Below are 26,780 nucleotides of genomic sequence, written 5' to 3' on the forward strand. Positions count from 1 at the left end.
TGACCATTTTTGACCTAGGCATACTGGATATATTACAAAACATACCCTAGGAAACAAACATGCCAGGTTCAACAATGTCCAGGGAACTGTTATGCTCACATCTAATTGCATTTCTTCTTTCTACTCCCCCTATATTTCCACCACATAGTAACCCTGCAGACAAGGCCTTACCTACCCAACATGCCGCCTAAGGCAGTAGAATGGGGGGGAGTGCTGCTATAAGTGCTGGGGGAGGGGACTTGGCGACAGGTGCCGTCGATAGTGCTGGGGGGTGGTGGCAGGTGCTGCTGATAGTGCTGGAGGGGTGCTTTGCATCGGATTTGGTGGGATGGGTGGCTGTGTTATTCCAGACGGAGTGCTGTGCTTTCAGTTGCTCTCTGTCAGGTCCCGCCCAACTCACTGACATCACTGATTGCCATTTACTAAGAGCTCTTAATAACCTGGGATGCTGTGGCTGCCCCTCTGACGGCGCTGCGCCCTTAATGAGATACCTCCTGAGGTGACTGCCTCAGGCTGCCTTATTAAAGGTTAGGTCCTGCCTGCAGATGGCAGATTACTAGTTCCACGTGAGAATCAATCAGGGCTCCCCCTCTCCTTGGCCATTTCCCCTGTCCCTGATCCCTTTCCCCTTTCAGTCACTCAGCATAAAACAGAGTGTAAAAGGTTTATTGTTTCATTCTGGAAAATATGGAAACGTGAATGTGATAAGATGAAACAAAACTCAGCCTGCCACCCTCCTATAATGCTCCTGTCTTGGTCCACTTTGGTTTTCCCCCATATGCCGACCTGCCCTCTGCCAGTCATATAATGATTTTTCACATGCGTGTTTCTTTCTCTCTTTTATGACATAACGTCATATGTTAATTCTGCACAAGTAAAATATTGTCGAAGATAAAGTGGTGGAAGCACAAAGATGCCGAATATGGCCTCACTCTTTGAACTCCGGTGTTTCCATGGCTACCGGCCGTACACTGTTCTGACACCGACATCTTATTCCATTTTCCTGGGCTTTTGTTTGCACATAACACAAAACATTGGCCATGCGGATAACTGTGTTGTTTACAGCATGTAGAAATGAAAACAATACAATTAAAGTCGCTCAGGAAAGAGGAGTTGCTGGGTATATTTTCCTTTAGGCTAGCCCAAATGCTTTTTTCTGTAAGTGTTGCTGTTCTGCTGGCAGAGGAGAAAGGGAGAATGAACACCATGGATGCATTAGTGTCAGCATTTCAAGGGAACACGATTCCTTTCATTTTGAAACAGTATGACATGTTTAGTACATGAGTGTATATACACTTCTGGTTGTATGTAATAGATCTATTACGCACTATGGTATTTAATGCATTGTTTATAAAACTGCTTATTTTGCTCTATTCTGGCTCCAAGTTAGTTTCTGCATTATAATACATTGGGGAGAAACAGTATAACTCGGTTTTCTCTTTTTTTTTACTGGTAACAAACAGGCTTTTTTTGCATAAGGCAGTGTAAAGAGCAAACATGATATGCAAAGTGCAGTAATTCGTGAACCTGCTGATTTTAGTGATCACTAATGTTTAATGCCCATAATCTGTATTTTAACATTCCTCAGCACAATGCCCTGTGGTGAGGATACGTTGAAGTCAAATTGCACCTTTCTAAAGAAAATGAATAGATCAAACCAGGGTATAAATGTCTTTACATTATTTGTCTTTAATTGCACTCCAGCCAAAAGTGGCACCTCAATTTGAACTACTGCCCACTGTGTGATAGCAGCAGCTTATCTCTAATTGTCTGAGCACTCCCATATAAGTCAGGACTATTTCTTTCTAATCAAGAATGCTAACACTCCCTGCTGATTGGACAAAAGTGGCTGTGACTGTGCATGGGGCAGGTCAGACAACTGGTGATGGACCCCTGCTCTAACAGCAGTCTTTATCTTTACCCTGCAATGGGGATTGACACTCTTGGGCCAATGCTGGAGCACCATTAAATACACCCTGGTTTAATCATACAATTGAGCTTTAATAAATCTTCCATGGGAGAGCTAGCAGTTCTCACTTAGGATTGTTACTGACAGCAGCCTGGGCAGACTAGCGATCAGGAGCCATGATGCAAAAGGGGGTACCCAGATGCAAATAAGCCCCCCTGCCCACAGACCCCCACAACCACTGGGCCAGGGTTGTGGGTAAGAGGCCCTTGTCCTCATCGGCATGGGGAGAAGGTGCTTTTCTAGGGGTCCCCCCTGGAAAAGCACTATCTCAATGCCGAGCGTTGTGGCCTGGTATAGCACTCTTCCCCCTCCCCTTTCCTGCCCTTCCAGGTCAGTGCCCGGATTAAGGGTCTGGCTGGGAAACATGTTTTTTTTTAACCATTTTTGGGTGGTGGGGTTCCTGCTTAAAATTTCTATCAGACCTAAAGGGCCTGGTATGACTTTTGAGGGGAACCTCACGCCTTTTTTTTTTTTTTTTATAACTCTGAGGTCCCTCCTAGCATTCCTACCAGACCTAAAGGGTCTGGTATAGTTTGGGAGGGGGACCTCACACTGATTTTTTTTCTATTTGTTTACATTTTGCGGGGAGAACGATCTGCTTTGGCAGTATATTTGGCTCGGAATATGCATTAGGCTTGGCTGAGTTCTTCAGCTGCCTTCGGCCGCTATTGTAAACCGAAGAGTTCCTGCAGCCGAAGCAAACCGAAGGATTAGCTGAAGGTTCAGCTTAATCCTTCAGCAGATTAGTGAATAACCCCCTTAATCTTTTAATGGGCTATTTGGTTGTATCAAATTATTGAATGAAGTTCTGCTTTGTGCTATGATGCAATACTGAAGGTTTATACGTGAAGAGGCCTGGCAGTTAATAAAGAATGAGAAGAGGTAAGATGTTTAATAAAAAGGACAAGAATTCAAATACTATGATTTTTAATGAAAGTAGTGCCAGAATGCATTTGGTTACCTCAACAATAGGTTTGGTTTGGGGGGGGGGGGGCGCATGATGTATAGCCATGGTTTATCATTCTAACGAACAATTGCCATAAATGTCCTCTTAGTTTTGTGGAGAGATGCTTTTCAACTGCACAGCTACACAAATATTTGAGAAAATAATATTGTTAATGTGGCCGCATGCGTTATCTCCGAAAACATTTAAGTTGACATGAATGCATTTTTTCAAGCTGATGAATCAGAGAGTGAGTAGACACTCATGCAATTATTGCATGCCAAGATTTAGAGGAGGTGATATGGAGTTTAGTGTCACTAGGTTTACCATATCAGATAGTTGTTGGGCTGCCATGAAAAATGAGGTGGCTGTTGGCAAGCAAGTCACGTGACAAGGTGAAGCTTAATACAAGACTGGTGTTGGATTATATTTTAGCAGGTCCAATTAGAGATGAGCTGCAATCTCTTCACTTGTAATAATGCAATTAGGCAGTGACATGTGATGTTAATAGGATCTGATATGGAACTGCTAGGAAGGACTGAGCCTCAGGCATGCTGTGCTGAATAAAGATATCACACACACCTCTATTAATATTAGTTCTAATAAGGTGAATTAGATGCTGAAACAGATAAAATATTCTAAAGACATTTTCCCACTGTTGAATGACAAAAAGACACGTAGCAGCTCTCTCTATCTTCTTGTTGAGTGACATTTAGAAACATCACCTCTGTTACAAGGCCTAAACCAGCTGCAGCATGGCTAAAGGAAATATTATAGAGTAATAGGGCTGCCTGTTAAAATGTTTCATTTATATAAACAGCTAATGACTTGTGGAATCTGGTTATGAGACTTTCAGGAGAAAGGTGACACTTCATCTATAATAATGAAATAGAAGAATGGAATACACTGTAGATCAATTAGTTATGTGTGCAGCAGAGTAAGTATTCTGTTTGAAGAAATGCGGGAAGAGGGCTCTTTATATCTGACCTAATAAGGAAAGATTTCTTATTACATCATTCAATTGTAATGTGATATAGCAGCAGATAGGAAAGAGCATTTGTCATTCTGGGTTAAAAGGTGTCATACCATGTGACATATGTTTTTTGGTGTTTACTTTAAAGTGGTATTCCTATTTTGTCAGCAAAGGGGGAATCCATGAACAATGGGTGTTGGCACCCTCAATCCTCCCAGAGGATTTGTAGCAGACTGGCTCTTTCTGATGTGACCCAGGCTTCAAAGTTATTAGGGGATGATAGCACTGGGGTAACAACAATTTTCCCTTTGCTTTAGGCAGCTAGAACAATGACGACAACAATGACGCCTTAATTGATATATCACTACAAACATTATTTTGATGTTACTCTACATGAGCGCTTTTCAACCTTTTTTCTGTCATGGCGCCCCACTCTAAAATTATACAAATGTAAATGTAAACATTTTTTATTTTTGTGTGGCCGATTTTGTGTGGCCCCTTCAAAATTGATAGCAGACCCTTATCTGTGAAAAGGGTCTAGTATGGATTTTGAGTCCTCAGCCTCCTCTACATGAGTGTCCTACCATCACATCAGGAGCTGCAGTTGCCACTGCAAGGCAGAGGGTGGGAGGCAAAGCTAGCCTTGAAGGAGCTGAACTTACGTCCTTTTCTGAATGGTTTCTACTCTTCCTGGTTTATCGTCATTTGTTTTCATGGTGCTGATGGCTAACCTGCCTGCACCATGGAAAGACAAGATGATGTGTGAAAATTTCGAGTCACCCCTATGGGAGCCAGAAGGCATCTTGGTTGAGAAAGGCCCATTCAGCTCATGTGACTGCCTAAAACCCTAAATACTGGTAACAACTACTGGCCATCATCTAAGTTTGTTCACTTAGGACAAATCCCTTGAAAGAAAAACTCTTCACCCAGTGATACTTACCTTCCCATGCTATTCCATTTCTCTATTGGAGCCTTTGGTAAATGCTTGATTCTTCTGGGTGTTGAGGAGCATGTGGTCTGCTCCCAGCATGCAATGCTTGAGTCTGAGTGGCCAACCGCCAGGTCTTAAAACTGTTATGTAAGTAAGAAGAAGAAGAGGTTAACCCTGTGAAGCTCTGACACCATCCAGCATGAAGCTTACATAGGGTTTCGGTCCTGATGGAAGTGAACTGCGAGTGATGCATTTCTCTTACAATAGAAACTGTCACTTTATCCTGAATAGGTAAAATATGCCTAAAAGTAAAGATTTTGGTTCTCAACTGGTGGGTCGTGACCCAAAAGTGGCTCGCGACCCTGTGTTCAGTAAAACAGCAAAAACTTTCCAGGCACACTCACCAGCCAGCATGCAAAAAAACCTGTCTAACCACTAAGGTTAAAAGCAGAGGTTTAGATACACGTCTTCTGCAGTAAATGTGAAAGCCGCACAGCCACGTCAAGGCACCTCCATATAGTGCGGTCCTAACTCTAAACTATGAGAGTCTCTATCTTGGAGCACATGGGGCAAAAGATTAAATTGGGTGCAGGTTTGTCAGGAGGAAGGCCAACCTCCTGTGTTCAGTGGGTCACGACATGACTTTCACTTTACTAGGAGAGAGGCTTGTCAGCCTCCCCATAGCGGTGCCGAGTGTCAGCTTGAGGTGGGGTGGGATCTCACTTGTCCTATAGAGGTGCCTGGACCGGAGTGATGTCACATTTTGTCTCCCTGCACTTCCAGGGCATGCAAGGGAGTTGTACAAGCAATGCACATATGGATGGAGCTCCATCACAGCACAGCAGCCCACACTGAACCCCAGGCTGAGGATCCACTCCAGTTCTTATATGATAGGGAGACTGGAGGGATCTTAAAAAAAGAACAAAAATTAAAAAAGAATTGGAGTGTGTATGTGTGTGTGAGAATGTCTGTCAGTGTATGAGATTATGTCTGTGGTTGTGTGTGTCTGTCAGTGTTTTTGAGGGCCCATTCACACTAATACAGTGTGTTAATTACACAGTCCAGTGCGATTAACGCACCTTACCACGCAATCGCACCTACCGCGCATTCTGGTGTGGGAGGTGTGTTGCATTGCCATTAATTTGAATGGCACCCCAAACGCACCTCCCACCCACAGTTCAATTGCCTGCATCGGAAAACACACAGTACCGCAATGCCGTGCATTCCAGTGCGGTGCAATTTGGGTCATGACTTAATGACCAAGGAAAAATGTGGGACCTGAGGTTACACAGGTTGAGAACCATTGTTAAAGGGAACACTAAGAAATATTCAATTGTGTCTGAGCAGTACCAGTCTCTTAGCTGTATAGAGTATCTGCTCTGTGTGTTCTAAGGCTCTGTTGCTTCTGACTACTAGTCTCAGGAGAATTAGAGGGTTATTCACGAAGGACCCAGCTGTATAGCTTTGGCTGATCCGTCGGCTCACTGAAGTGCTGCTGTACGGGCTATTCACAAAAGCCCCTACAGCAGCCGAAGGCAGCTAGGCGGCTCAGCCGAGCTGAACACATATGCTTTAGATTGGATGAGCCGTAGTGACAGCCAAAGCGTGGAAAACGGCAGGCTGACCGTTCTCCGCGTAAATGACTGCTGGGCGGAGCCAGCCGTGATCTCGCGGCTTGCTCCACCCAGTTGTAATGACAGATCAGCAGCCTCAAATGACCTGGGGACGCTGATCTGTCATTTAACAAGAACAACCGTGACACCTGCCCAGTTGTTTTTTTCTTGCCTGGAACCTGCTAGAAGACTGGCAGGTGCCGGCCAATAGTAAACAGTTGGGCAGAGCTAGCAGTGATGTATGGCAGGGAGGGGGGGGGCGCTCACTCGCCCACCCTCTTTGCTGCCTGCCAGGCCTGTATTCGGATTAAGGGTCTGGTTGGGAATTTTAGGGGGGATCCCACATCTTTTCCCCCTCAGTTTTTATTTTTTTAAATGGGGTCCCTCCTAACTTTACTGACAGACCTAAAGGGTCTGGTATGGTTTGGGAGGGGGACCCCCACTCTGTTTTTTTTCTTTAAAATTTTTATAATTATTTTCTTGACTTTTTTAATTTCTCTTTTTTTTGCATTTATTTTAATAATTTTAAAACTTTTTTTTTTCATTTGTTTAAATCTTTTTCTATCTATTCTGCTCGCTACCTCAGAGAATAGGGGCGAACGGCCTCGAGTGAGCGGCCGGAGCTTCAGCTCAGTCGATCCATATGTAGGCTCAGCTGAGTTAAACTCCTTCTGGAGCCGAAGGCAGCCGCTGTGCGGCTGATTTTAGCCACTGTACATCTGAAATCAGCCGTCCTTAGCTGAAGTGAGTAGCTCAACTTCGGCTGTGTTATTCACTTGGCTGCCTTTGGCAGCTTTGTGAATGACCCACTTAGTGATATTATTACTGTGATGCTCATTGTTCTCCTTGCTGGAGGCTCTGGCATGAGGAAGTAAAGCCACTGCCTTTAACAAGATGGCCACCATCACACAAGTGAAGTACAAGGCATTATATGTTAGTAATAGAAAAAGATCAGCTGCAAAGAGTTTACAGGCAATACTGGTCACTATTCCTTTGCCCTCTGCTTGCCTTTTTTGAGCACAACTTCCAGAGTTCAGTTCCTCTTTAATACCTTGATTGTATGCTTGAAAAGGCATTAATTGGAGAAATGTCAAGCTGTACACTACAACTGGAATTGATTACTACAGTCAATTAGTATTCTTAATGGTCTGATCAGTTTTAATAATCGCTTGGCTACTTTCTAGTTTAGGTTTCTGCTTCCTTGGTCAGCTGCCTGCTCATTAGGTAGAGCCTAGAGGCAATGATGCTGATTAAGGGCCCTGCAAACGCTGGTGTGCAGTGTGAATGTGGTCTCCTGTGCGCTGCAATGTGTTATTAAAATGTGCTACAGTGCTTGCTTTTTCCCTTTTTTTAACTTCTTCTCTAACTTATTCTATAATTCTATAGCGCAGCAGCACGTTGCGACATGTTCAAGTGCATTGAAGGGTGTTTTGTGTTCTGCAAAAAAAAAATGCAGCATATATAGCGCAATGCATTGGTGTGGATTGGACACATAGACAGCAATAGTACTTGTTGTGTCCTTGATTTATGACTGTTTAACGCAGCGTAATGCACTAGATGTGAATGAGTCTGGCAGTGGGGAGATGACCTAGGAACCAAAACTGCTTAGTTAGGAACTATGGGGTCTATTCACAAAGCTGCCGAGGGCAGCCGAGTGAATGACAGGAATGTTTGTAAATCACAAGATGGGCAGTACAGATTTAAAAACCTTTTGCAGGTAAAACAGTATAAATACATTTAGTTTGACTGTGTATTTAGATATTTACCAAGACTCTTACTTTAATAATCCATTCCATCACATATATACTTGGTTCTTTATAGAACTGGGTGTTTGGTGATCAGCCCGGCATGGAATGGGTTATATGTGGTGAGCCAAAAGCATTTGAATGTTTTAAGTGTAATTCTTGTTCCACTGGTCTCTGCTGTGGAAAGGACAGTCTTTTAATGCAGTTTATTCAATCCAAATGTAATCACCACTTCTGCCCATCTAAAACAGCCATACAATATTGTACATTATGAGTACATTAACGCTCTATAAAGTCAGTCACCCCAGGACAGAAAATACTGGTTCATATTTCAGACCACAATAAGTGTGAATATGGCCTCAATTTAATAAACATTTGGAAGGAGGCTTACATTTCTTGCAATTGGTCTTGGAAAGGTTACTTGCTTTCCAATTACTGCCTCCTTTAATCTGCTTAGGCCTTGCTTGGAGATCACTTGATGCCATTGAAAGAGACTCATTACAGAGTTGCTTGCAACAAGGCAAACAGTTTACATATTTCTGAACTTGATCCGAAAAACTGATTTAAAAATCTATACAAGCAATCAAATTTCCCTGAAAATATATACACAAAAGTCTGCTAGAAGGTGGCTGGGATGAAATAAATGTAATCTTGCAGAGACAGGAAGAACGCCAAAACAGGGGGTTATTAAAGATCTTTCCCGAGTAAATGGGCTCTTCGAGCAAGCAAGGCTGAAACCCATCCTTCCCTGGGGAAAATTAAAGAGGGCAAGAAGACAAGCATGGGAAAAAAGGAAAGATGTGTGCGCCTTTTCTTTGGTGCAGCCAGCATTAAATATTCAGCAAAAAGGAGCAGATCGGTTTTCATGAGTCTTTTTGTTTCTTGTGTATCGGCTGACAGATGCTATAAACAGACATAGACAAACATGCCTGAATGCATACTGCAACAGACTCATGCAATGACAGGTGTATCACTGGGGGAGTGACAACTGCAATCCAACCTATGAGAGACACGGGACAGGCAGGGAAGTGCACAGGAAATGTCCAGAGGAACAAACTATGACAGCAGGGAACTGCTTAATGATATCAATATCTGTATTGTATTTATTCAAGAATTTAGTGCATATAAATACCAAATTGTTTAATTTAGTAAATCAGCATTTAGTTAATCACTTCCCAAAGTAAAAAAAGGGCTGCCATTGCGGGATTTTTTTTTTTTTAACTTTGCTAGCTGACTGATTGTCTGACTGCAGATCAGGAAAGTCAGAGAGAAGTCAGAGGCGGGTCAGTGAATTAAGGGCAAAGACGGGCAGTATGACAGCCAATGTTCTAGCATCTTCTGAAACAAGCTTAGCAATGGCACCCTTCGTATTTCCCTCAGGAAAAGTTTCCTCTATGTAGTCATTAGAAGTCAGAATTAACTTGAATAGTTTTGCTATTATTTCTCTAAGATTGATCGCAATCTGACTTACTTTCCAAATGATGTAACCAGTTTAAGCCAGTTTACTAACAACTGGACAGTGTGTGGGTCAGCTGTGACATACTCAAAGTGATTTAAGCCAGGCAATGGATAGTAAAGAATTTACATATTCCTAACAAACAGTAAATTCAATTTACTGTTTGTTAGGAATATGTAAATTCTTTACTATCCATTTAAAGCCAATTTATGAAATTGGCTTTAAACCAAGCCTTTACTGACCTTTTACCAGCAAGCACTGTGGAGCAATTAATCATCAAATTCACAGCAGAAGCATTAAAGCGTTGAGGTTATTCAAGTCATTCTATTGGCAGATCAGCCCACCCTATTCTACAGCTTCCAGCCTCCCAATCTCTAATGTAAACAAATGGAAGAATCTTTGCGATGGGGGAGCAGGTTGGGAGTATTTCCCTTCAGCTCCTATGTGGTCAATGAGCAGGAAGAATATATTCCCTACAGGGACACACAGCAACAAAAAATTGTATCTTTAATGAGTGGTCACCATTACCATGGAAGAAAGAATTGAAAATGATTTATTAGGACTATATAAGTAGGGCAAATTCATTATAGGGAGGGATTACCTTCCAGTGCATTCCTATGATGTTAGATCCTCTGGCAAAAGAGACAACGGGACCAAATCTGACAAATCAGTAATTGAGCAGATTTTAATATGACTGCACATTCTTGTTTGCAGCTACAGTACAAGAATCTTTCAAGCTCTCTTTTCACTGTTATGCCCACAGACATAAGTTCATGGTTGGATTACTGTTATCCCATGTTAATAGGCAGATTAGTACATTTTAAGAAGATGGTGCATATTATGTAGGCTAATGTGTTTGTGTAGGCAGAGCTATTTTAATAAAATAACATAAGACTTATGCCCAGTGGCGTAACTAGAACCTTCAGGGCCCCAGTGCAAGAAACCATGAAGGGCCCCCCCCACCCCACGGCACTGCATGGTTAACAGGAAGGCTGCCGAGGTCCCCAGCAGGCGTGGGACCTCAGGCAGCTGCTTGTTTAAAATTTTAGTGCCGGTGTTCTGTCGAGAACGCTGACCCAGTATCTGTGTACAGACGGGATTAACGCGGAAACCGGCATTTATTTACAAAGTATTTGTTTGTAATGGTTAATTGTGACCGTTAATGATATGCCGTCCATGGCAGTAAATGATGGGTGGCAGGAAATGATGGACAGAATATTATTATCGGTCACAATTAACGATTTAAACGAAATACTTTGTGAATAAATCCCGGTTTCCTCGATAATATTGGTCTGTGTGTACCTATGCACACTCTAAATTTGGCCCCCAGAAGGATGTGGTGCTACCTATATGAAAACAATATATTGCACCATAGGGTTTAACAAGCTTGATGATTGACACATGTGCTTCTTGGGCCAATGTGCTTCTTTGGGCAAAGCCACTTTTTCTATTTCAGGCTGGTATACATCTTTTCACATTTATGATTCAGTATACATAATGGGCTGTGATCGATAGCTCGACATTTCCCTTTCCAAATGATGCAATAGATGGTCTTCTGATATGTCCAATCTAATCTACCTGTTCTTTAGCTAGGTCCCCAAAGTTATTTGTATATGTCTAGTCAACACACTAATAAATAAGTTATTTAATTAAGAAAACAAATGTTGAAGACTTCCTCTTTCTTTTTCTGTCCAGCTTTAAAAGGAATATTTGCCAAATTATACCATTTGATAAATGGACTGAAGCAGTTGAAATGGAATCCAGCAGATAAGGTGCTGTCATAATGTAGCTGTGTCCATCTAAGGTTGAAATCACACTGGCTGCAGTGAGAAAGGTCTGACCTCCACTAGGTGCTGAGAGAAAGGCATTTAAAACATTCGCTCCATCATGTTTAAGGGATGTCATGGTTAATAAATTGACTGTCTTCCTTTTCTGCATCAGAGGCAGATCCTCAGTGTAAGATAGTATCTCTCTCTAATTTCACTTAAATCACATCTTTCTTCATGAAGTTGCTACTAGAACATAAGTCTTTTTAATTTCTAGTCCTTTGAACAGCGCAGATTGATCTTAATGTGTCTTGTTGGGGTGTATGCCATAATTGTTGGTCATGTCTTTATTCATAGACGTGTATTCATTGACCCAGTAGTTACAAAATCTGTCAGTCACAAAATATGTTAAGCCCCTGCAAATTTCTGTTTCACCTTGTGCAAAACTCTGCTATTCAGAGAAGATATGGCGAAATTATCCTCTCTTACAGGAAAAAGCTAGAAATGATTTGCACCTGATTCAACAGCCTTTAAAATTATTGTGGGCATTAACGTGAACTTGCATCCCTTAAAAAGTTCTAAACTGGTACTCACCACAAAGAGAAAACAACTCCAGATGCCTGTGTATCACTAACCCTGAAGGAGCTGCTGGAATTTGATGGACTCTCCAACCATTTCCAGTGATGACTCACCTTGTAACTGAACCCTGACAATACAACGACACATGAATAGCGTTATTGGGCTTTATTAAAATAAACAGCAAAAAGCCCTAAGAAAAAGAGGGAATTAGACAAGGTCTGTGAAAGTTCTGTGAAAGTACATATTGCAGTCCAAAAACAGTGGTACAATTCAATAATACAATGTAGTAGATTGCTTTAAATGACACTGCAAGCAACAACACTCAATGTAACAAATATCCCTGGGAAGGAGTAAGTTAAATAAGGCTAACTGTTGGGTCCTTACTACAATCAAATAGACCTAGCTAGCCACTGGCCAGTGGGTAAATATGCCACAGAGTCTGCTGGCAGTGAGGTCCTTCAAACTCACCTTAAACAAAAATTCAAATAAAGGTTTTTGTAATCCACTTGGGGTAACGGTATCTTTGCAAAGTGTCCTGAAACAACTGACAGTGGAAGAGCAAGGAATTCCCCTTTAAATAAAGTTTCATCGCAGCAGCTGTGATGGAAGTTCAAAACACAGGTGGTTAAAGGCCGCTCACCAATCCAACATCTGATGATTGTCCTTTGAATGTAGGCAGATGGGGGGTAAGAGGCAATGCCTCTGGCAGGTTTCCCCTGAAGCTTCTACCTCTCTTGGTCCAAACAGCAGCTTTCCTGATGCAGGAGTCTGAGTAGGGTTAGGCAACTCTGTCCTCTGGTTTCTCTCTGTTGCCTAGTGACTCTATTCTCAGATTGGCCACCTGGCTCATGCGTCCCAGGGCTTAATCCTGGGACACAGAGCTCCTTCTTCCTCTCCCAGTGGCTTGGTGCACCTGAGCATCAGTGGATCTGCGTACCGTGATAATGGTTTTTTGGAACTGTTTTCCGTATGACTGAGTTGTACATTAATCTCATTGGGGGTCAGATCTGTTGCTTGACTCTTTGCTCTATAGGCTCAGATGGTTTTCCCCAGGGTCTCACTGTAACCTCAGGAGGCTGTAGAAGATGTCTCCACAAGACTTTGAGCCTTTTGTTTCTTCTTCAGGTCTAAAGAATACCTTCTCATGCTCTTTCTCAGCTTAAGCCTCTAGCATGAACTCTAGTGCATCAGGTCTCAATGATCCAGAATCGTTTCAAACAATGTATGGGTTGACAACAGCAGACATCCCATCTCTCCCGGACGCTCCGGGAGTCTCCCACTATTAGATAGCTGCCCAAGAGAGAAACATTTTCTCTATGCTCTATAGGCTCAGATGGTTTTCCCCAGGGTCTCACTGTAACCTCAGGAGGCTGTAGAAGATGTCTCCACAAGACTTTGAGCCTTTTGTTTCTTCTTCAGGTCTAAAGAATACCTTCTCATGCTCTTTCTCAGCTTAAGCCTCTAGCATGAACTCTAGTGCATCAGGTCTCAATGATCCAGAATCGTTTCAAACAATGTATGGGTTGACAACAGCAGACATCCCATCTCTCCCGGACGCTCCGGGAGTCTCCCACTATTAGATAGCTGCCCAAGAGAGAAACATTTTCTCCTGGAAAGGTTTACTCTGCCAGAGCGAACCTTTTTTTTCTGACAATAAAAAAAAATAAAATAAAAATTTGGCCATAGGAATGCATTGCTAGATTACTATTGGCTACTGCACTTTGCAATAGCCAATAGCAGACTAGCTATTGCACCCGCCCACTGCTGCTGTCAATCAGCAGAGGGGACCTGAAGTTCTCCATCAGGTCCTCTTCTAGTGTTTGACAGCAGCAGAGGGGGGGGGGGGTGCAATAGCCAGCTTGCTATTGGATATTGCAAATTGAAATTGAAATAGCCAATAGCAATCTAGCTACGCATTCCTATGCTTTTTTTAAATTATTATTCTGATGATTAGACGCTGTCAGAATACTAAAAATTAAACAGCAGATAGCAAAGAAGCTATGGATGGGGGGGAGCGCACCTACGTAGCTACATTACATTAATTAAGAATGTTGTTAACATGTGGCCTTTAGCACCTTACGTATTATATGTAAGTTTTGGATTTGAGCATAGGCATGTCCCCATTTCTATTGTATATTTTCACCATACACCAGAAACTGGATGTTCACTTAGCTGTTGGAGTATAAAAGAATAATTTGCATGGCCATGCCCTCTTTCCTGAGATGAGGACCTATTGTTCTATGCACTGATTTGGTTGGAAGGCTTTCTCATTCCTTTACTCCCTCCTCACATTAACCAGTAAAGAATTCATATTAAAACAAATTGTGAGGGCTTTCTGGCTTTAGCACAGCTGCACGGTTTGCTGAATATCATTGGCACTTCACTATTTCACTTCATCTTTTGCCTGAAACTGCTCTCTAAAATGGGATTTTATAGAAGGCAACATATGACATGCATTATATGTTCACCTTCTTTTGCACTGTACAGTTCACTAATTGGGCTACACTAAAAATGAGTATTATTGTGTGTTAGCTTCAGCAATTCTCATGATTACTCTCCACAATCCCCACAACTGTTAAATATAAGTCAGTTCATAGGCAAATCTGTAAATATTAGGAATGCACCGATACCTGTTTTTTGGTATCGAGTACAAGTACCGGTATACTTCGGTACTCGCCGATACCGAGTACTGACTCTGGTACTTCCGTTAGCATGGGGCAGGCTTCCCGGGCAATCAGGAATGCAGGCAGCGTGTCATTACCTGCTGTCCGGCTTCCTGATTGCCCGGGAAGCCGTCTCCATGCTGTTTGGTCAGCTTGATGCTGCTTGGCTGGGAAGCCAGCATCCCAGCCAATCAGTATGGAGACGGCTTCCCAGGCCAATCAGTAACCCCGGAGGCAGGTCATTACCCGCGGCACGGGTTCCTGATTGGCCAGGAAGCCGGCTCCATGTTCCCTTGCGGAACTGCCGGTCAGAGGGAGAGTTTCGGTATCGTGATTCTAGTATCGGTATTGGTGCATCCGTAGTAAAAATATTTGTTAAAAGGCAGACATTTTTAGGGCACGCCCAGATCTAAGAGGTCAGTTGCAGTATGTTAACTCATGTGCGTTGCGGTAAGGCAGCTCATTCATTTGAACAGATGAAAAATCGGACATGCACTATTTTTTCTGCCACGGCACAATCACAGTGGATAACGGTGTGTTACCGGGCATTATGGCACCCTGGGATCAAGTGCATTGTAGGTGCACTGACTTCATGCATTGGGTTGCCATTGAAAATGGGTGGCACTGCAAGGCATCAACTAACTCAGTGTTTCTCAACCTTTTTCAGTCACAGCACCCTTTAAAAGTATGCAAAATCTGGGGGCACCCTAGTCTAAAATGTCATGGATTTTAATGCCCACACACAAAACACACAAAGTCCTCCCTTCAAATCAGGAGCTCCTCTTCACATCAGAATCGCCCTTTTCCCATCAGAGTCCCTCTTTTTCACATCAGAGTGGCCCTCTTTCACATTAGAGTCCCGCCTTCACATCACAAGCCCCCCTCTTCACATCAGGAGCCTTCTTAACATCAGAAGCCCCCCTACACATCCGAGTCTCCTCTGTATATTAGATTTCCCACTTCACATCAGAAGCCCCCATCACTGAGTCCTCAGTCCTACCACTGCAAAATTTCAAGGCACTCCTGAGGAAGCCACACAGCACCCTGGTTGAGAAAGGCTGACCTAACTGATATGGTCTAATAAACTAGAATATAGCTACTACCACTGTAAGAAAGGAAGAACAAGCCATGCAGATAATTTGTAGATTAGATATGTGGGTTTGAACCCAAAGGATAACCTAGGTATTCAATAAAACTTTGCTAACTTAATTGTCTTTCAAGCATCAGGATTCAGCAGAATCTCAAATTAACTTAGTAAATACACCTGCTTTGAGCACTATGCAAACGACTACTGTCAGCACCTTGAGCAAGAAACACTGGCACGTGTAAAGTGATAGCGATCTGTTCGGATCACTTTAACACTTTGTGATCCCTTATTGTTTAAGAATGTAAAGTATATGAAAATGAGGTAGTTGCAATATAACGGAGCCTGTGTCACCAATGCTCTGTCATTGTTCTGGGCAATATGGATCTATGATTGTCCATAAGTCAGTTGGAGTGTAGCAAACCCTGTACTGCAGACATTCTGATTGTATTATGGTAAACATGACTGTCATAGTCATTCCTATATGATGTGCCTTAGAAAACCTGTAATTTGAAGTCATTATTTCTATCAATGTAGCATGAAATAGGTAGATGAGTAGTACTAGCATTATATCTATGATTAGAGGAACATATTCTTATATTGAACCTTTTTTTATGCTAAATATGTAAAAATAGCCTAGGGAAATAATAAATAAGTAATAGGCACTGTATATGTATGATGTCAAGCCAAGTGGGTAAACAAACAGTATTGCCCATATTAGTCGATCAGGATCTCCTTCTTTTACTTCCATTGTACAATTTAGAGAACCAGGGAGAATCTTGATGGTTGATGTGGGTAACAAGGACTTTTTTTTAGATACCTCCATACCTTTAGCCCTATCTTAAAACAACAACAAACACACCTTTAGAAATGTTTAGTAATGACAATCTACAAACACATATGTCTAGATAATTGCAGGCTTTGTACTCTTTGCATATCGTATTTCTCTTTTCTTCCCCAGTCTTCTGGCAGTGGCCATATTTAGAGTAGAATATTACCTCTCCTATTACTTCCTGGATTACTGGCACATGTGACTAGACATTAGACATGTGCGATTCGTTTCATTCCGAATCGAAATTCGGACAAATTTTTCGGAAATTCGGACATTCGGATGTATCCGAATTCCGAATTACAGACATAACGAATGCAAACGAATCCGAATTTCCATTTCCGAAATTCGGTAGCGGTAGTTCGAACGTTCGTTTCTTATTCGTTTCTTATTCGTTTCTTATTCGTTTAGTTCGTTGGAGCAAAGTGACATTAGAGAAGGAGAAAAACATTTTTTCCCTCTCAAATGTCACTTTGCTGCAAACGAACGAACGAAACGAATAAGAAACGAATAAGAACCAAAAACGAAACGAACGTTCGAACTACCGCTACCGAATTTCGTCCGAATCCGAATTCCGAATCCGAATTGACTTTCACACCCGAATCCCGAAAAACAAAATAACACAAATCCGAATTTAAAACGAAACGAAACGAATTTTTTGGCAGTGCACATGTCTACTAGACATGTGACTAGGACATGTGGCCATGCACATCATCACGGAGAGGAAAAAGCCTTTCCCTGAGATCTCGTGAGATTAGAGATGAGATTTCCCAGCAATGCTCTGCTGATGTAACCTTACCAGTGTGCATTGCTTTACCAAACTGAAGTAATTTTGCCTTTTGAAAGCAGGAAGTGAATGCTCTGCAAGTGTAAGTATTTCATAATCACAGAATTTTACACATGACATGTCTATGTTTAAACTGCTTTAAACTGCTTTTAGTCCCACCTCAGTGTATTCATTTTCAGGCATTTTAGCAGCTTTTTTTATTTGCACTTTGTTCAGTGGTTGTAAGGATTGAGCAGTTTTGTTTTAGCCAATGGAAAGCTAGTTACTATAAGGAGGAGATGATTGTTAGGTACATTACTCGAAAAATGCAAGTTATGTGCGCTTTCCAGGCACTACCATTGAAGTCTGTGGGGGTCAAAAATGCACGATTGTGTGCGAAAAGACAGACGACACCATGCTCAGGTGTGAACAGGCACCATTGAAAATAATGGAATTCTATATGTTGAGCATTGTCACACTTAAAGGGTTATTAAGCCCTCAGCGTTTTTTGCATATATCTACTGCTGGCAAGCAGTAGATATGTGCAAAAGCAGTAAAAAAAACTTTTAAAAAGTTTTTAAACCTACCTGTGTGTTCGACGCGCACTGCCATCCGAACATCTGAAGATTCTCGGGCGGCTGCAAAGGATCTTGGGCACATGTGCAGTTCAGATCTTCAGCCGGGAGACGAAAAGAGACACAAGGTAAGTATATGTAGCAGCGTGCGCCCACATGGACTCCGTGGGACAGGAAGTGCCAGTTAAGACAGAGGAGTCAGTGCTGGATCTGAGACCTGCTCCAGCGCTGGAGGGACAGCTGAAAACTACAAGAAAGAAGAAGATGATCGGATCAAGAGGCATCATTTAAAGTGACATTAAAGTCAAATCCCCCCCCCCATTTGCGGCCACCCGAGAAATTTTCAGATGTTTCGACAGGAGTGCTCAGCGAAAACACAGGTAAGTTTAAACCCTTTTTAAAAGTATTTAAAAAAAATGTTTTTGCATATATCACTGCTTATTAGCAGTAGATATATGCAAAAACACGTGAGGGTTTATTAACCCTTTAAGGTAAGTCCTTACACTAACATTTGGGTGTGGGGGGGGGATTTTATCCTTTAATGTCACTTTAACACATAACAAAATGCTCAGGTGTAAATGGTGGCTTAATCTCAAATCACTAATCTTAGCCTACATTTTCATACAGTACAGATGTGAATTATTCTTCTTCTGGGTATCTTGCATGTGCTAAAATAAAAAGGGGGCTTGCCAATCCTAGCTTTCCATTCTCAATGAAGCAAGTTAATGTCATGCCCCTGTAATTGCTGCAGAAAATAACCAACTTTTAAACATCACACAATAGCTTCACTTCCGCCTTGTTCACTGCGTTCCTTGTGCACCAGCAATTCAGCAGAAAACAAATTCATTCCATTGCACACAATCCTTTGCATTAGACACTACTTGCCAGTAGGTGACGCACTTGCCAACGAGAAGTCTGCTGTGCTTAGCTTCAGTAGGAGCTCAAAGTGAGTCAGCGCTGTTATTAAACTGCTAAAATGATATTTACACTGAGACTCTTCCAGGGGCTCAATTAATTAACTAAAATGATAGTAATGTGAAGATGAAACCTCTTTCTGATTGGCTCGGTGAGCTGCATCCGGGCTGTGCTAAAGGAGCAAAGAATAGTGTGATTAGTAGAATGAGATTCATATAACCGACAGTCACATTAACAGCTTACCAGTTCTGATAAAATTATTTATTTATTGAGAACACAAAACTGCTTTTAAAGCTGGTAGATTCTTGTACGAACCTTTCTGGGAAAAATGGTGCCAGAACATTCGATAATGACATCAGAGATATGACAAATGTGGCTCGAAAATTTTGATTAATTTTAACACTTTTTTAATTTTTTGGGAATTAAAAGAATTTCTCAAACACATTCACTATTATAATTTTGTTTGTTTGAAAAAATCTTTCATCCTGCTCCTACGATCATTTTTTTTATCACTATCGCAAGGGTCACCTATTTGATTCCATTAACTATTAGAAAATTGAATGAATGTTCCAAAAATATTTTTTTTTCAAACAATATTCCATTAGTATATGGCCAACTTAAGATCCATACTGCTGCAAGGGAAAATTTTGCAGGTTTTGCACTATTTATTGATTTAATTACCAATAGTCCCAGATTTTCCGCAGTCTTTTTAGGTCACAGAATATTTCCGCCCTGAAAATGTTTCTGGTTTTGGCCAGTGATCAATGAAACGTACAGAAAATGAATGCATCTGGTTTAGGCAGCATGGGCGGTAGCTTATTGGACCTGTTTGACACCATTATGGGTAACCAGCTTAAAGTGCTTCTAAATCTCAGGGAAATGTAAAAATTAACCCTTGCAATTGGGCGAGCCCCGCACTGCAAGGGATAACTGCGTGAACGTTATGGTCTAGGGGCTGAAATAAAGAATCATTAGTCCTGCTTGGCTACTAGACCGATCCCTGCAGCCTCTTCCCCCTTGGACTCTGGCTGTCAAATTACTCTTGATGTCATCATGTCATCATCAGCTGCATTATACCTGAAGACTTCCACAGACATTCCACCACCAGAGCAGAGGGGGCGAGAGGTGAGCAGTCACTCCCGCAGGACAGAGGATCAGGTGAGTATATTTTCTTTATTTTAGCCCCTAGACAAAAAAACAAACAAAAAAAGAAAACAGTTAACCCTTGTAGTGCAGTGGTAGCCCCATTGCAAGGGTTAATTTTTACATTCCTTGCATTTCTTCTTTAAAGTAGATCAAAATCCAGTCACTAAAATCTCATATAGACTGTTATATGTTACTGTAGTTCCAAAAGTTGTTTTCAATCTTTTAAAATGTGTACTTTTGTATTAAAATAATACAGAGTAAATGTGCCATTTCCTTGTTTAGGCACCGTTTGTTATAGGGTGACAACTGTCTCTCAATTTACTTCTGTGTTGTCACCTAGCCACACATGACTACAGGTGGCCATGGTGATGCACAGGCATGATCTGCCATTGTCAGTATCAGGAAAATGGTCCAGAGCATTAATGTGCAGCTGCTAGTGCAGTATATGCATGTAGATTAGAAGTGGCTGGAAGAGGCTGGAGGAGATCAGCAGCACTGAGATGCAAAAGATGTGAAATCAGTATTTTCTTTTCATTGCATTTTTATTGAAAATTTTTCATAAACATACAAAGATAACTAAGATATATCCGACACCATCAAACTGTAAGGTAAGTACAAGTAGGTTAAAAATGAACACGTAAGGTAAAAGAGTTTAATATAAATCGGACTTATTAGTGAAGTCAGTATTTTAGATGGACAAAAACCATGGAATTGTTTGTGATACACAGTGATTAACATGGGGGGATAGTAAAAAGCAGCACATTTATAAAGCACAGCGTTGTGCATTGCGCTCCGCTGGCTTCCGGCGACTGAAGCCAGTAGAGCACAAAAAATATGCATAGCAGGAGTAGAAAAAATAAAAAGATGGGAGGAGCGCCTGATCATGTGATTTGTTAAAGTCACAGAACCACCTCTCCTCCAATCATGGAGCTCTCTGTGCTGCATTAAGCAGAGAGAGAGAGCTCTGTGAACCACCATGAGCTGTACACCAAAATCTGCAATTTATGAATGGGCTGTAAATGTCAGTTCATGAGCCCTGAGTAGAATAATGGGGATTGGATGAGGATCTTATAAATTAGCCCATTAACACCATCCAGTTAGAGTTCAGATCTACTTTAAGCAGGAAATCTCAGTGTTTATGTGCCTCCCTAAAATTAAAATGTTGCCACCTATGGCATCTTGAATTAATAAGATCTAGGGATGTTCAGATACCAAGTACCGTACTCGGTACAAGTACAAGTGCAGATACTTTTCCAGCTCCAAGACTAGACTAGAGAAAAATTCAGAAGTTAGGAGGCAGCTGTCATTTGTAAGGAACATACAGAGCTCCTGGGATTTGTACATCCCCATTTTAATGCATTACTTTTTTTAAAATAAATATATATAAGGGATGCACCGATACAATTTTTGCAAGTACAAATACTGATACTTGTCCAGGTCCCCACAGATACAAGTATTGATACATTTGTGTTTATTGTCATGTGACAGTTTTTCTAAAACAATACAGACTAATGATTTCAGGACAGTGGTGGAGCGCCAGAGCCAGGTCCCAGCTGCAACCGGTGCAACCCTGGTAGTTCTCATGAAAATGCCAAGTATCGGCACTGGTATCTGAACTGGTATGTGGACATCCCTAATAGGATCCAAAGGCATCAAATTAAAGCATGAGATGGTTATGCCTTCTTTTACAGATTCGACACGTTGGTAATTTACTTTAAATTAAAAGACCTTGGGAGAAAAATGAACTTTCATTGTAAAAGTCTTTCCAATTAAATGTAAACAACTGGTCATTCCATTCAAAGTCTCGTTGGCTAATTGTAAAATTTGATTGAGGGTACGCACCGTAGCTGAAGGTAGAGCAAATTTGTTGTAAGATACTGTTTACCAGTGGAAAAAAAAAAAATAGGATAACAGTATCACAGCTGATTGCGCTAAAAATCTTATCCATAATTCACCTGGCACTCTCAGTCTTTCGAAGCTCAACTTCAATCACTGGATAGCCTCAATACATGGGGGTCAAAATGTTATTGCAGAATAGTGCCTTTTGCAATTGAATACATTATATTGCATTTTTCTTCACAATGGGAGTACAGATGAAAGGTCCCTGACACTGATGTTCCTTTATTTCCCACTGGATGATCAAGTTTGTGAATCAGAGCTTGGATGCCCATTAGTCCACCAATAATCACAGCTGGATACAGTCATTGATTGAAGCCTCGGCAATCCATAACATTACTATAGCTGTCTTGTTCATTAGAATGTATTCACATTCACCAGTAGACGCTTGGGTGACAATGGCGAATTTCGCCTCGGCGCATTACAGGCACAATCAAATACCTTGATGTAAGATCGTTCAGCGAGGACCAAATTCAGAGAACAGTTCCTGCCTTGGTTTGTATTTCATGATTTTGAAATGTCTTTATACAGCCTGCATTAAAGGGTCAGTCCACAGTTGTTTAAAGTAGTACAGAAGCAAAAACTTTTTTTTGTAGGTTTTGGATAGAGTAAGAGAGATGCCCTGTCGGCTTTTTTTTCCATCTGTGTTCCATTAGGGAGGATTCCCATTACTTCTTGTCTGATAGCCATAGCAGGAAGAGAGAGGAAATCCCTCCAAAGCGAGGGAAATTTCTGGTGGTCAGCAGGGTCACCAGAAATAGTGTGCTCATTGGAAGATTTACTACCTTTTCCTGTTCTGTGACAACTCAAAATCTGGAGTTTTCTTTCACCAGGACAAATAGAGAGGGTGAATTTCCCTAATGGGGATACAGCCTGCAACAAAATCTGACAGGGGTTCTAATCCCTCGCTACTCTATCCAAAACTAAAAAAATCGACTTTGTTTGCACTTTAAATCTTTTAAGAAACTTTGGTGACGAGATCCCAGTTTTTGAGTTTCCTGACATGCCTACCTGCCCAAACTTTCTCTTATGGTCCGCTACGGCTGTACAGTATGTTATGATTTTTAAATCATTTTTATTTGGAAATGCATTAAAATACCTTTTTCTCTTAGTAGAACTGTGCTTCTCATCCCGTCCCTTCCTCCCACTCCAGTGCTCTATGCTGGAACTATGGTCACACCTGTCATCACAACTGTCCTCAAAAAGACTTGTAATGCCAAGCATGTCCAGTGTGTGTGTGTGACCAGTTCTGTTAGATTACAGATTGTACTGAGCAGAAAGGTCAAAGTCTGGTGACTAGTAGACTGCGCTGGAATATTAAGATGCACTGCATTTGCAATACCAGGAAAGTGAAGGTAGGATTATGAAATATAGATTTCTAGTCCAATGATGGTTTAGCTGAATTACGTTGTATGTGACTTTAATTGGGCTGGAAGTCTAATGGCGACTGCCTTTATGTTGATTACACATGTTGTCACCTACAATTGTCCATACACTACATCTGGCCACATTAACTTTTAGAATTACATTTGCTGCAGAAACATTTTCCATTCTGCTCCTTAAACATTTTTTTAACACTGTTGTCAAAACTGATAGTCAATTTGATCCATTAACTATTAGAAAATCGAAAAAAACAAATTTTTGAACAAAATGTAATTGGTATACGGATACTGTTAGTGTGCATAACAGTAACACATAATAGACTCCTTTAATTAAGAGGAATGTAAATAAATAGAGATCTCTTTATTTGATTCTCTTATTATTCCTTTAGGATGTGATAGCTAGTGCTATGCTGGCCATACACATTACAACTTGATTGAGCGTCAACAACTACGTAGTGGGAAGCTTGACTGACTGGATATAAACTAGAGGGATTGTAGGTAGTCCTTCGCACAAGATAATCGGTCACTAATGGAGATTGCCCAGGCATTTTGTAATGCGTGGCAAGCTTTATCAACATTAATTTAGACAATTGACTGGGCAGCAACTGTTAGACCTCAGACAGAGGCTGTTCTCACCCTAATGCTTACCCAGGGGGTTTGTCTCTTGGGGTTAAAAGCTACGTCTGCTTCTTAAAGTAAATTCATAACAGTTAGTTTTAGTAAATAGTATATATTATAAAACATGGTGTTCCATTGTTGGAATACCCAAACAGTGGCTACAGCTGATTGGCCAAAAATCAGCTTTTGTTGAACGCAGTGTTTGTGTGTGTGTGTGCAGGAAGGGGGGGTGGGGGTGATCCCATGGGGTCTCACAGTGATCAAATTTTGGTTGAATCCTGCAGACTGACTAAAATTCAAGTAGTGTATGACCAGCTTAAGAGTACTTGTGATAAGGGGTGATGCACTCCAGTGGATACGCAGTAAAGAATAACCTTTACTCTGGGTTCACACCTAGGCGTTTTACGTATGCACGTCTGTCGCGTGACCGTCACGCGTGATTCCGAAGGCTGCTTGGCTGTATCCCAATGGAAAACGCCCTCCAAAACGGCCCAAAGAAGTACATGTACTTGTTTGGGCGTCAGCCGTTTTGTAGGGCGTTCAGACGGGCGGAAATACGGAAAGGTGTGAACCCTGCCCATAGAAAACAATGGGATTTTCATGGTTGTACGTTTTGTAGAGCGTTCATAGAGCGTTGAACGCCCGACAAAACGGAAAGGTGTGAACGGGGCCTTATGGAGGAGTACATAATTTTATGACATTGAGATTCAATCCTGTAATATAGTAAACATCAGGTTGTGGAATATCCTAATACTCTGTCCTTGTTGTTATTTTTTCTCATTTCAGTAGTTCAATTAGAAGCAGGCAAAGCTGCTTGACTAAAATGACCATAAAACTAAGTGCATATTATTTTCACTAATGACATACATGAAACATTGCCGGAATGACTTGTGTGACACCTGTAATGTGTTATTATAAAGAGGCATTTCAATATATTGCATCAAATGAATATCACCATTTATTTGCATTTCAGTCCTTCTTTCCTTTAGTATATATCTTATATTTTAATGTGACTGTACAGACTAGTGTGTTATGAATATATAGCGCCTAGCCAAAAAAAAGTCACACACTCTAATATTTTGTTGGACCGCCTTTGATTATGGCATGCAATACCAAGGCATAGTTTTAATACCCTTATGCAATGTCTCACCATTTATTTCCATCCAGAGTTGCATTAATTTTTCACCAAGATGATGGGAGAGTCGGACCTCTGCGTAAAGTCTTCTCCAGATCATCCCAAAGATTCTCAATGGGCTAAGGTCTGGACCCTGTGGTGGCTAGTCCATGTGTTTGAAATGATGTCCCATGCTTCCTGAACCACTCTTTCACAATTAGAGTCCAATGAATCCTGGCATTGTCATTTGAAATATGTCCATGATATCAGGGAAGAAAAAAATCCATTGATGTAAAAACCTGGTCACTCAGTATATTCAGGTAGGCAACTGACCTCGCTTTTTGGGGACATAACGTTGCTGAACCTAGACCTATTATCCAATGGAAGGCTATTACCTATTTGCTTAGCTAAATACAGGTGGTGACTTTTTTTTGGCTAGGCAGTGTACTTACATTGGTTTTCTGTGTACTGTTGAGCAGTAACCAATAGCAACTAAGCAGGGACCATTTTCTGGTATCTCAAACTATTGAAATCTGTTTTCTGATTTGTTTCTATGGATTGCTGCATATCTCTCCACTTTGCACTATGTCTGTGTAAGGTTAGCCAATAATATTCCCTGAGCTATTGTGTGTATTACTGCCTTCTCAGTACAAACCTATCATTACAAATATATAGCTACCATGTAATGTAGACTACTGCAATTGTTTTACTTGTTTCCTGGAAATCTGTTATTTGGTGACTAGCAGAAATCACAATCTTTATTTCTTTTATAGTAAGCTTATTCACAGGACATCTGTCTTCCCACCACGGCTCATGTATGGGTGGGTTTAAATATATGACTTTATCTCTGCTTATCTCTGCTTGCCAAAAATGTTATTTGGTTCCCAAATGTGAGTTACCACCTTCCCCCTGTTCCTACTAAACTCTTCAGTTCTACTGGGACAGATGGGACAGGCAAATGTGACAGGTATTTTTATCACTTGGAAAACATGCAGCAAAACATCACTTTCTCATTCAATGTTTGCCTCCCGGCCAGGTTCAATCTGATCTGGCTTGCAACTTACTCTGTACAAATCTGCCTATTCCTTTTATTCTTTTCTTATACTCTAAATACCAGTGGTCTTTGAAAAAAAAAAATACATACATTTATATGTAAAGCATGTCCTACGTCCTATGTCCTTGAGCTTTTTGAGTAAAGCTCAAATATTTTAAATTGCTAGTTAGCCATGAGCAAACATTTCATTGCACACATCAATTTCTATTATCAGGTACTTTGCAAAGACTAAAGATGGTCATATATGTGGCAATTGTTTAGAGCAATCAAGAAATAAAATGGTGGTTTTCATCAACCATAAACTGATTGCTTTTTACATATTTGTTATAGTTTTTTTTTCTAGTTTTAATTCCATTTATTATAGGTATTCATTTAGCACCAATAATGTACACTGCGCATTCATATCAGTCCCTGCCCTCAATAAGCTTACAATCTAAGGTCCCTATCTCAGATGCATTCATGGGTCTAGTTAGACAAGAGCCAATTAACCTACCAGCATGTCTTTACAGTATGGGAAGAAATCCATGCAAGCACAGGGAGAACATGCAAACTCCTTGAAGATAGTGATATGGCTGGGATTTGAAGCAGGGGTCCCTAATGCTTCAAGGCATAAGCACTTACCACTATACTGCTTTGCTCGACTCTAACTTTTAGTAAACTGAAATAAAGCTGTCAGTTTTGAGTCTACATTCGGCTACATTCTGGAGCTCAATTGACCTTTTTGGGGGAGGTAGATTGCTGAGTTTCTGGCCAATAATTGCAA

The 26,780-nt window shown here is 41.2% G+C and overlaps 1 long non-coding RNA gene across 1 annotated transcript; it reads left to right on the forward strand.

The window, feature by feature from the left end:
• The first annotated feature begins 17,378 nt into the window (after positions 1-17,378).
• LOC108785145 lies at positions 17,379-23,962 on the forward strand. The gene is made up of 3 exons (XR_001941114.1): positions 17,379-17,464; positions 22,901-22,903; positions 23,952-23,962. It is a non-coding gene; the product is annotated as an uncharacterized LOC108785145 (long non-coding RNA).
• Positions 23,963-26,780: the final 2,818 nt, after the last annotated feature.

Source organism: Nanorana parkeri, unplaced genomic scaffold (assembly GCF_000935625.1).
Source record: "Nanorana parkeri isolate BGI_ZX_2015 unplaced genomic scaffold, ASM93562v1 scaffold144, whole genome shotgun sequence".
In the NCBI taxonomy this organism is placed as follows: domain Eukaryota; kingdom Metazoa; phylum Chordata; class Amphibia; order Anura; family Dicroglossidae; genus Nanorana; species Nanorana parkeri.